The sequence below is a fragment of the Atheta coriaria genome, unplaced genomic scaffold (assembly GCF_025399875.1).
Source record: "Atheta coriaria isolate IRGN ID8LTWV9N9 unplaced genomic scaffold, Caltech_Dcor_3.1 hic_scaffold_28_pilon, whole genome shotgun sequence".
NCBI classification, from domain to species: domain Eukaryota; kingdom Metazoa; phylum Arthropoda; class Insecta; order Coleoptera; family Staphylinidae; genus Dalotia; species Dalotia coriaria.
Window position 1 is genome coordinate 4,144 of NW_027045470.1, and position 11,321 is coordinate 15,464.

Sequence of the window (11,321 nt, forward strand, 5' to 3'; positions counted from 1 at the left end):
GAGTAGTGCAAGTGCACAAAATACACCAACTACGAGGGTTGGGAGTGGGAAAGGGTGTAAATAGCTATGTCAAAAATTTCATAGGCCGCCAACGCAGACAATGAGCGAATGCATGCGCTTGAACATTAATAATCCTGCGAATGAAAATTGCAGCATGTGAAAATATCGAATGTGGTTTTGTCATCGTTTGCATCGACGTGCTCGACGTGTTCGGCGCTTGCATGAGCGCACGCGAAACGAACAAATGTAGCGTTTTTAATTCATCATGCAGCGTTACAGAGATATGCACAACTCGTAAAAATTCGAAAACTAAATGGGGGATGGGGCAAAGTTATTTCCTGTCTGTTTATCATTCTACAAGTGTTTTTTTTTTCTGTTTACATAAAAATTCTTAACATTTTTGTCATTTATAAACAAAATTTTAATTTTTTTCAGTAATAAATCAAAAATGGATTATTTTGACTTTTATTTTACAGTTATTGACATAAATATAAAGTAGTAACATCCTAACTAATATTATAAATGCAAATTTTGGATTTTTTTGTATATTTGTGACGTTTTCTCCCAAAATCCATTCAACTAATTTTTACAAATTTCGATATAAAGGTATTTTCGACCATGGAGAAGCAAATAGATAACCATTTGGCAAAAAATGTAACTTACAGGGTGTAACAGTTAATATTAAAATTTGGTAGGGGATTTATTTATAGTTGTAGTTATATAAAACGAATCTAGATGGCGCCAAAGTGCATTATTACCATTTCTCATTCTTAAAATCACATTTTTGCCAAAAAATAACAAGATTAAAATTAAATGTTTATTTTAAATATAAAAATATGTACAAATCAATTTGCACGTGGAGCTGAGTGAAAAATTCACACACCACTTAAAACATCCAATCATTGAATGCTCGAAATTGAATGATCGAATGTCGATCGCGGTCAGTTTGCCAGAACTAGCGCGTTTCCGACGTCTATGAAGTGAAATATTAGCGAAAATTGATGATGCACACACGCATATTGTGCCGATTGTGCCGATTGTACGCGCCCCGTCGCTATCTATCATTTTCAATCTCGCGTTTTGAATCCATCTGCAGCCGGCCCATCGTCAGCGATATTGCTGCGGAATTGCGGACGCCCGATCAGATTAAATTTGCATGCATTGCGTACACCACAGCCAAACTGCCGAAAGATGAATGATTCCAAAGCGGGCACACATAAATCGCATTTCACACCAACGTATAAAATTCATAGGAAACACATTTCTGCATTTCAGTTAATTCGCATTTTGTACTCGTATGTGTGCAAGTATATTTGCGAATCAATTACGACACCATCTATAGCACTGTCATTATTCATTACATTTATACGCGATCGTAGTAGGGTAGTAATATATTGATGGTTGGTATCAGTGTCAACATTATGAACAATATCAATTTGGCTGTTAGTTTAGGGAGCAATGTGTCAATAATAGTCATCGACATTTTAGTTTAATTAATTTGTAAATGTAAATGAATAGCGTTGTTTTTATATCATGTGCTGCATATAAGTACACACGGTTTGTTTGTATCCTAAGACCGCAAACAACGTACGTTGTATTTGTTGTAAATATTGTCACAAACTGCTTGAATAAATGTTGGCAGAAGCTTGGTCAAAGTATATTTTATGCCTTTGGCTTTGACAATCAACAATTCTGCGTTCTGCTTTATTTTCGTTGAGGAAAATAAACAACTTCCTTCAAACGGTGGTATTTTTGCGATAGTTGAGGATAGAAATTCATAACCTACAAAAACAAGTTACAATAGTTAGAATATAAATTTATCGTTTATATTTCGAGTATTTTCGAAGGTTGTGAGCGGAATTACTGCTAATGCAATTCGGACGTGCTTGTGCTTTCCAAGCAGCGGTTGCTGTTAAACGCCATAACATGTAGATCACCAGAGGTGAAAGTATCATGTCTGAAAATAAATTTAAAATTGTTAAAACATGACTATTACAATTTTAATTCATTAATTTTTGTTTCTTAAAGCTGTTTTGGGCCTAATTTGCCAATAAATTCTCAATTTTATTTTAAAGAAATGAGAAATGCTAATAATGCACTTTAGCGCCATCTAGATTCAATTTTTATTGCTATAACTACGATTAATAGTCTTTATCAACCCTCATCCCTTATTTTTCAGCCTTTAAGCTATATTTTTACAAAAAAAGTTGCCTATTTGATTTTTCTGGATCAAAACTATCCCAAAACCAAAATTTGCAAAATTGGTCAAATAGATTATGCCTGAAAACGTCAAAAAGAAAAAAAATCAACATTCACTCTATTTTATTATATGGATATCACTTAAGAAATGTTTTATAGAGATATAAAAAAGTATGTACCTACTTACGTATAGTTCTGAAGTGTGAATATGACTATTTATATTCTGCACCTTCAACAAAAAAAATCGTTTTGAAGGTGTACAAAACGCAGCTGCACATGTAGAAAACGTAGAGAAATTACCCGAGCGTAAAATCCTCGCCTGGCGTTCGTGCTGTTCGTGAAAAACGAACAACTCGGCCAAACGGAACAACTAAAGAAGGCAGTGAACGTGCAAACACACAAATGTAAAAACGTCAAAAACGATCGAACACTCAACTAGGACCGAACTCGCTGGATTCGCGAGAAATACTCAAGTCTGACTGAATTCAGACATGATTCCGTCCGTTTGCATGACGCTGCATTTTGCATCAACATTGTATACCTAGGCAACACACATAACACACAAGTTTCCTTCAATTCTGTATCGATATCGCTGATATCAGCAAAATAAACACATAAAAACATATTTAGAGAAAAGATAAACAGAACAATACACATGTTTATGTTTGTAAAAATCGATAATATAAAAATGAATTGCAAAATCTGTTGGTAAGCGCATAACTCAACAACACCTAAACCAATTTGCCCAATGCTCTTTTTAAAATGTTCGTTTAAGTCCAAGAATGGTTTTTACGGCGAGAAAAATTCGAATAATTGCCGGAAAAACCCTAAAGAAGCCCTTTTCTATAGGTTAAAAGTAGGCATTGAGATTCAATCATAGTTATAGTTAAATAGTTGAATCCGAGATGGCGCGCTAAAGTGAATTATTAGCAATTCTTTATATACTTAATTTCTTTAAAATAAAATTGCGAATCTTATCGATAGAATTGACACATATTATGTTTAGAACAAGAGAGTAAATATATTTAGTATGTAATATTTTAGTTTGAAGCAGGATTCATTTGTGGTTATGTAAAACATTAGACTTGCAACATTAAAGAAAGTCGATGTTTGGTACAAAGTGAAGTCAGAGTAGTCAGGACAAAGTCAGGACGAACGTCAGCGTTTTAATTAAAGTCTCCGTTGGCGCGTGAATACTTTACACACGACACACTTTGTAATTACACGCTCAATGCGCACACAATCTACCACAAATTGCAATCGAATAAAATGCTAATAATCAATTATCCACTTTCAATCTAACCTTAAAATTAATTTTATTCTTAAAAAAAAATTTATTTGTATCCCGCAGGCATCAAAAGAAAAAGCGTGTATAATATGAAAAGACGTTTGCACTGAAATAAGGATAAAGGATAAAGAATAAATGCGAAGAAAAAGGAATAAATAAGTTAGAGTAGTGAGGTGACGATGACGGTATGCGCGCCGTGACGAAATCTTGGAAGTGAAGGAAGCGAGCACAAAGTCGAGTGGTTTAGCAATAAAAAAGTCCTTTTCATCCTTGTGCCTGCGGGGCGACACCCCGATAGGTCCTAAATGTCGTACAACGCGTTCTACTCGTACATTCGAGCAAATTTTGCATTTCGCGCCTGGGCGCAAAATTTTCCTTCAAACGTATTCAAGAGGGTTCAATTTTCATTCGTTTTGCATTCATTTTTCTTATTTTTTTTTCATCTTTTTTGCTTCTATTAGGTTTTATGAGGGCAATTGTATATTTACACTTGTTTGAAACAATTTAAATCACTTTGGATAAACATTTTAGAATTATTTTTGACAAAATATGCTGAAAAAATATTTTATTGATATATGATATTAAAAAATAAAATAAAATATCATAAAAAACTAAAGCGTTTTTATAGCGTATATACGAGGAAATTTATGATGCAATAATTTTTTATCTTCGTGCTGATTGCGGCCGACTATCTTTATTATTCTGCACGGTTTCGTTTTTTATGAACTGCCGAATAATCTTTCGAGCAGTTCTGGATTTGACAGAAATTGTTATTTTTATGCCGTTTTAAAAAATAAAATTTTTAAAGTTGTAGAAGGAAGTTATCCTCATTTTTAGTTTGGTTTAGTTTCGTTTACTGAATTACAATTTCACAAATTGATAGCGTGTTGATAATTTATTAATTTATTTTTGTCTTAAATGAATAAATTCCAGTTTTAGGAAGTAATTTTTACACCTTTTGCACTTTCATTACAATTTAAAAGTAATATTTGTGGCTTTAATCGTAAGTAACATAATAAATTTTGTATCGCTGTCACGCAAAAACTATTCAACTAATTTTGATAAATTAATAATAGAGATAGTTTTGATTAAGGGAAAACAAATAGACAACTTTTCCGTGCCAATATTTGACTTGATGGGTGTAAAATAAGGGCTGAAAGTTAGTATTGAGTTTCATTCATAGTTAAAACCACCCAATTGCAATAAAAATAACGTTAAATATTGTATTATTACCTATTTTTTATATTTTATAAAAAAGTAAGAATTTAATTGAAGGATTCGGTACATAATAAATCCATGAACCAAAAAATAATTAATTATTCTACCTATTTCATTAAAATCTACGCTAATAAAGTCATTCTAAAAATAATTAATATTTAGTATTTTATTATAGCTTCAAATATAATTTAATTCTCAAAAATCTTTTCTTCTTTTAACTAAATAGAATATAATTCATCTTTGTGAATTGAAAACACAATTTTTCAGTTTTAATTCTTATTTCTCTAAATAATACGCATCACTGAACAATAACATGCAACCTCAACGCTGAAGTGCGTTTAAGCTCGAGATCTTGTTCTGCTTGCCGCTGGTAAAAGCGCAAAAAACGCGCGTGAAAGCCACGGTATGAAGAAGCCTTTAAAAGCGAAGCAGCAAACACGCGGTTTTTACGCCCGGCGCCTCCACCATTACCACCCCGTTGCGTTGTTGTTGACGCGGGTGTGAGCGCGCGCGGTTTACGTCGCGTCCAATGTGCGCCGGTGCAGCCGAACGACTGTCGCCTCGCATAAACTGCACAACATGTGTGAAGCGATGCGAAACGAGCGAAGCAATGTGAATTATTGATGTATAACATACAGTGTGTCAAAATAGAAATATGATCAAAAGAATTTAAACAATTTAAACTTCGTCCCGGTAGTGTTTAATAAAAATGTAATTCATTTTTACTCCCTTGTTCTTGACATAGTATGTGTCAATTCAATCAATAAGATTCTCAATTATATTTTAAAGAAATTAATTATATACCTCAAGGATTGCTAATAAAGCACTTCAGCGCGCCATCTCGGATTCAACTATGTAACTATAACTATGATTGAATGTCTTTAGGGTTTTTCCGGCAAATATTCAAAATTTTCTTGCCTTAAAAACCATCCTTGAACTATAACGAACATTTAAAAAAAATAATTGGCCAAATTGGTCTAGGCGTTGTTGAGTTATGCGCTTACCAACAGATTTTGCGACTCATTTATGTATTATAAATTAGAAATTATGCAAAAATAGATGAATATTCCCCTGTACACTTGAAAACACCATCATTCCACCCCTCATCTTTAATTTTCGTCTCTTTTGCCAACATCCGCTTCAATAATTGCGTAAATGTACATAATAGGCACCCGAATTTCTTCTCGCCACCCTCACCCTCAGTTTTAAACTTCCTCTTTAATAATCTCAATTGAACAACACACTGTATACGCTGAATGTTGACGTATGTCACAAGGCAGAGACGAACGGCCTCCTTTCGCACGTCGCCGGCGTGCTGTCGTTAAGAATAAAGGACGACTTGGGAAATTAATATGGAAATTTTCTGCGCTTCACTTCTCACTGGTGAGGTGTGAATCTCGCCAGCTACCTTTCACACTCTTTCTTATACGCATCGCGAGTTTATCCTTATTTTTGTCAAGCTACAAAGACGAACGATGAGCGCCGGGTTCTTATGTTACGAACAGAACATGAAGAATTATTAGCTCGTAATTTTATTCCGGCCCTAACGGAGAAATATTAAAAATTTATAAGTTCATTAATATTCATGCAGTCATGCATTACGTCGTCTTAACCAATACTTAACTAAAAGGAAGTGTTTTTAACGTAAAAAATCGATTTTTAAAAATTTAATTTTTTATGTGGCGCCAGCTATTGGCAGATAGAATAACTTAAATATTTTAAAATTAAAATTAACTATTTTTTGCCCACGACTTCGTCCCGGTAGTGTTTAATAAAAATGTAATTCGTTTTTACTCTTTTATTCTAGACATAGTATGTGCCAATTTTATCAATAAGATTTGCAATTTTATTTTAAACAAATTAATTATATAAAGAATTGCTAATAAAAAAAAACTATAACTATATGGAATCTCAATGCCAACTTTTATCCTATAGAAAAGAGCTGTCTTTAGCGTTTTCCCAGCAATTATTCGAATTTTTCTCACCGTAAAAACCATCCTTGGACTTTAGCGAACATTTTATAAAAAGAATTGGCCAAATTGGTTTAGGCGTTGTTGAGTTATGTGCTTACCAACATATTTTGCGATTCATTTTTATATTATAGAATACGCATGCGGCGTCTGAACCAATACTTAACCGCAAGGAAGTGTTTTTAACCTAAAAATTCGATTTAAAACGTTTAATTTTTATCTGGCGCCATCTATTGATACATAGAATAATTTATAGCCTAGGTATTTTAAAATTAAAATTAATACGCACATAAATTCATTTTCCACTAGATATAACTTGATAATTTCTTTCCGTTTTCTTGTGTTTGTACTGATCGTCCTTGGTCCTTCTTCAAAGTTTCACCCTTTACAGCGTCTCTGTCTGCATCCGAAATGTCCTCCGACATTTATATTCAGCTTCTATATCCCTATTCATTCCCTTCATCCGTCCTTCAACCCTTTACATCCCTTGAAGTTCTTATTGCTGATTATAATCACAATTTTCGCGTGCGCGCACGTCACAATCTTAATTATATTTATATTCGGCGTCAATATTTAAAGAAATTTTTATGAAACGAAAGCTTTTATTAACGGCTTCATTAAAATCCGGAGATGTACATCCCTTATATCCGTTTTATGTTTGATGCTTTGACGGTTGCGTAAAGGGAAAAGGGTGAAAAATAAAAGATGATTAATTAACGGAATGTTTATCGCTGTTGGTGTTGAACACACTGTATGTTATAATTGAGGGGTGAATCTGCGGCGTGGCATAATAACTTCTGCGACATTAATATTTATTTCTACCCTTGAGCAACGTCGCGGCGTTGGTGGGTGAGCAAAACATTGTGCGCTACGCCATCGTTGATGAATTTGACTTTTTGTCGAATACGTCGTCTGTGCGCTGCGACGAAAATGAAGGACCGACACTAAATTCAGCGGCATTTACATTCGGATTTACATTAACACTTCTTGCACGCGTTGATGTTAAACTTTTTTACAGAAATACTTTTATTTATTATAGTTAAAATACGTTATGAAATTTTTGCGTTTGAATTTCTGTTAATTTTAATATTTTTACTGTGGATTTGCATTTTTTATATTTATGTCATGTCATGTTCGTACAAGTTGACGACTTTACAGCAATCGTAATCACTCAAATTGCACTCTCCAAGTTGGTAATTTCGCAAACAAACGAAAAGTTGTAAACTCCACGTTGATGTCAACTTTTCCCTAAAGAGCGGGAGTAAAATTTTATTTTAATGTCAGCGGAGGTACTTTTTGTAAAATGTATACATTTTCATTGGAGGTTTCAGCGGATTAATGTTTGTTGGTGGTGTTTATTCGTTAGCTTAAAAATATTGCTTAAAATGTTAAAGAAATTTGTAGAAGTAACATTTTAAAACATCAAGAATTTTTCTATGCTGATATTGCACGGCAGCGCCATCTTTGAATTATATAACTATAATCATGATTAAATTACCATATCAACTTTCATCCTTTGTTTTACACCCTACAAGCAATATTTTTGTAATAAAATAGCAGCTTATTTGCTTTTCCCAGGTCAAAACTATCTTCAGTCCAAAATTTATCAAAATTGGTTGAATAGTTTATGCGTGAAAGCGTCACAAACAAACATACACACATTTACATTTTTTTGTACGAATGCGTATATTAAGTTTGAAAAATCTATCTCACACTAATAGATAATTTAAAATTTAGTTAAAATAATTAAATGTGTAATAATAATTTAATGTTTAAATAATTAAATGCGCTATAAATGCAATTTTAGCGCATTAATGCATAAAAATATAACTTTCTACACTTTACTTTACTTTACACCCGAAAAGTTAAAGTTATTACTATGTGATATTTGTGACCAATATTTTTATAACCCTAAAACATGAAAAACAACTTAGTAGACCTCGAAACGTCCGCTTCCGTCTTATTGAATACACGGTAATAACACGCGAGAGGAAAACACGGGAAACGCGCATAAACGGTTTGCCTCCACGACGCTGAAAGCCGTTTTGCGAGCAATAATAGAGATGTGAAAATGCACGATCGATTTTCATATTTTCACGCGTGCACACACCGAATATGTCGCAGCAGGAACCCCCCGGAGTTGAAACGTTACATCGTTACATGTTATAAAACCAATATAAACGCACACAATTTCATATTATTACAAAATATATATGCAAACAATTCCACGAACGACGTGCAAATGCATACTTATTGGATAAAGTTTTTTATTAATAAATTTAAAGATGAAAACTTTCATCGTCGGATAAAGTTTTACTTTTGTATGTTTTTTTTTTTGGCGTGGAAGAGTATACAAATTTAATATTTTATGAAAGTTTATGAAATTGTTACAAATTGTAGAAAATAGTTGGGAAATTTTGTGCGGATCAAGCAAAATATGAGATGTGAAAAAGCGTGAGTAAAGTTTTATACGTTGCGCTCTCCGCGTAATTGCATATTCCATATTCGCTTCTTCTCGCACGCGGTGCTCGGGGGGCAATTTTCTCCAGCGCGAGTATTACCATCGATTGCAGTCGTGCCGCCGGATGCAATCGGGGGCGCCGTAACGTTCTTGTTGCGATTGGATTCAATTCGCAATTTGCACCCATCGGCCAGACACATTGGGCAAATGGTGCACAACTCCGCTGAGTGCAGACATTGCGCAGACACAATGCATACGAAATGCTAAAGCACTACAAAAATGCTAATAAATTTTATTATCATTTTGTTACTTTATTTATTTCATTCTTTCCTTCATAGCGCGCGTAAAGTTACGAAAGAAAAGCAAAGCAGCTTATTGTTTGCTGGTTTCCTTGCGAAATAAAGCTTTACTTTAGTGTTTTAGTGTTTTATTTGTATTTTTGAATCATATCTCGTATTTTTAGTACTTTGTGTCTCGCTTGTCGTCTGGCTTTCGCTTTCCGGGCGTATTATATTAAAGACCTAAGCGGAATGTGACAGTCGGGGTTTTCGTGTTCTACGTCGGGAGGGAACTTATTTTTTCCGAATAAGAAAGACATTGTATTAACTTACAAAAATAAAATAAAGAACATGAGAAATAATAGCGTTTTTGTTCACCTTTAGGCAAGGTATATTCATATATCATATTAGGAGTAAAAAGTTGTCGTTCAGGTTCGTAGAATAAGTATATACAGTATTTAGGTTTGTATTATGTCCACCAGATGGCGTTATGTATTTTTTTGGGGCCTGCGGAGTATAATCTCTCTAATATAAAAATGAATTGCAAAATCTGTTGGTAAGCGCATAACTCAACAATGCCTAAACCAATTTGGCCAATTCTTTTTTTTTAATGTTCGTTAAAGTTCAAGGATGGTTTTCACGGCGAGAAAAATTTGAATCATTTCCGGGAAAACCCTAAAGACAGCCTTTTTCTACGTTGGCATTGAGATTCAATCATATTTATAGTTAAATAGTTGAATCCGAGATGGCGTTGGAGTGCATTATTAGCAATTCTTTATATAATTAATTTCTTTAAAATAAAATTGCGAATCTTATTGATAGAATTGACACATACTATGTCTAGAGCAAGAGAATAAAAATAAATTACATTTTTAATTAACACAACCGGGACGAAGTCGCCGGCAAAAGCTAGTATTCATATAAAATAAAGTTGCGTTAGTTACAATATTTATAACTCATGAACAGCTGGACAGATTTTGATGAACTATGATTTATTGAATTCGTCTCTAACCCAAATAGTAGAATAATTATTAAAAAATTAAAAATTATGATTTAAAGAGCGTTAAATATAATATAAAAATAGGTAATTAGATACAATCATAGTTATAGCTAAAGAAATAGCGCCGAGATGGCGCTAAGGTGCAATTATTACTTCTTTAAAATATAATTGCCAAACTTATTGATGAAATCGACACACATTGCATAGATATTTAGAAATTTAAAAAAATGAACGGTGTATTATACCAGGTCAATAAAAAAAACAATTTTTGCTATTGTTTAAGTTCTAAATACAATTCCAAACTGATTTTGCTTAAAAAAGCTTTTTGTTGAAGCAAAAATTATATTTTGTAAAATAATTCTTTCCCTTCCTGATTTGGTTCATTTTATTTTGTGTTTTATTCACTGCTCGGATTAATGATGATGAAACTATAACAAAAGAGCTTTCCAGCGCGCTGCGCTCAACTGCATTCTGTTTTTGTCGAGCGTTCTACGTGCCGAGCCACCGACGTCAATGAAAGGTAGCTCTGAAAACTTAATTAAAAATTAGCACCACTTCTGCCGACCATCATGCTCCTGCTATCGCTACACCACTCTGCCACACCGAGCACTCAATTTTAATTCTACACGCCGCCAAAAATAAATACACACGTCCACCATATCAAAAAAGACCAAGACCTAACTCTATTAATATTTTATAGACGAAACGAAACATTTATACGCACTGGATATATAAAAATTAAAAAAGTAAAAATCGTTTTAATAAAATTCCTATTGCATAGCATAGCATCGGATGCAGAAAAAAAAGCAAAAAAAAAATTAAACTCTTCCGGGTGTAATTTTCAATTAGGTGTATATTGGCCCGCACGCCGAGATCACAGCAAACGCGCGCAACGAAAAGTAATAAA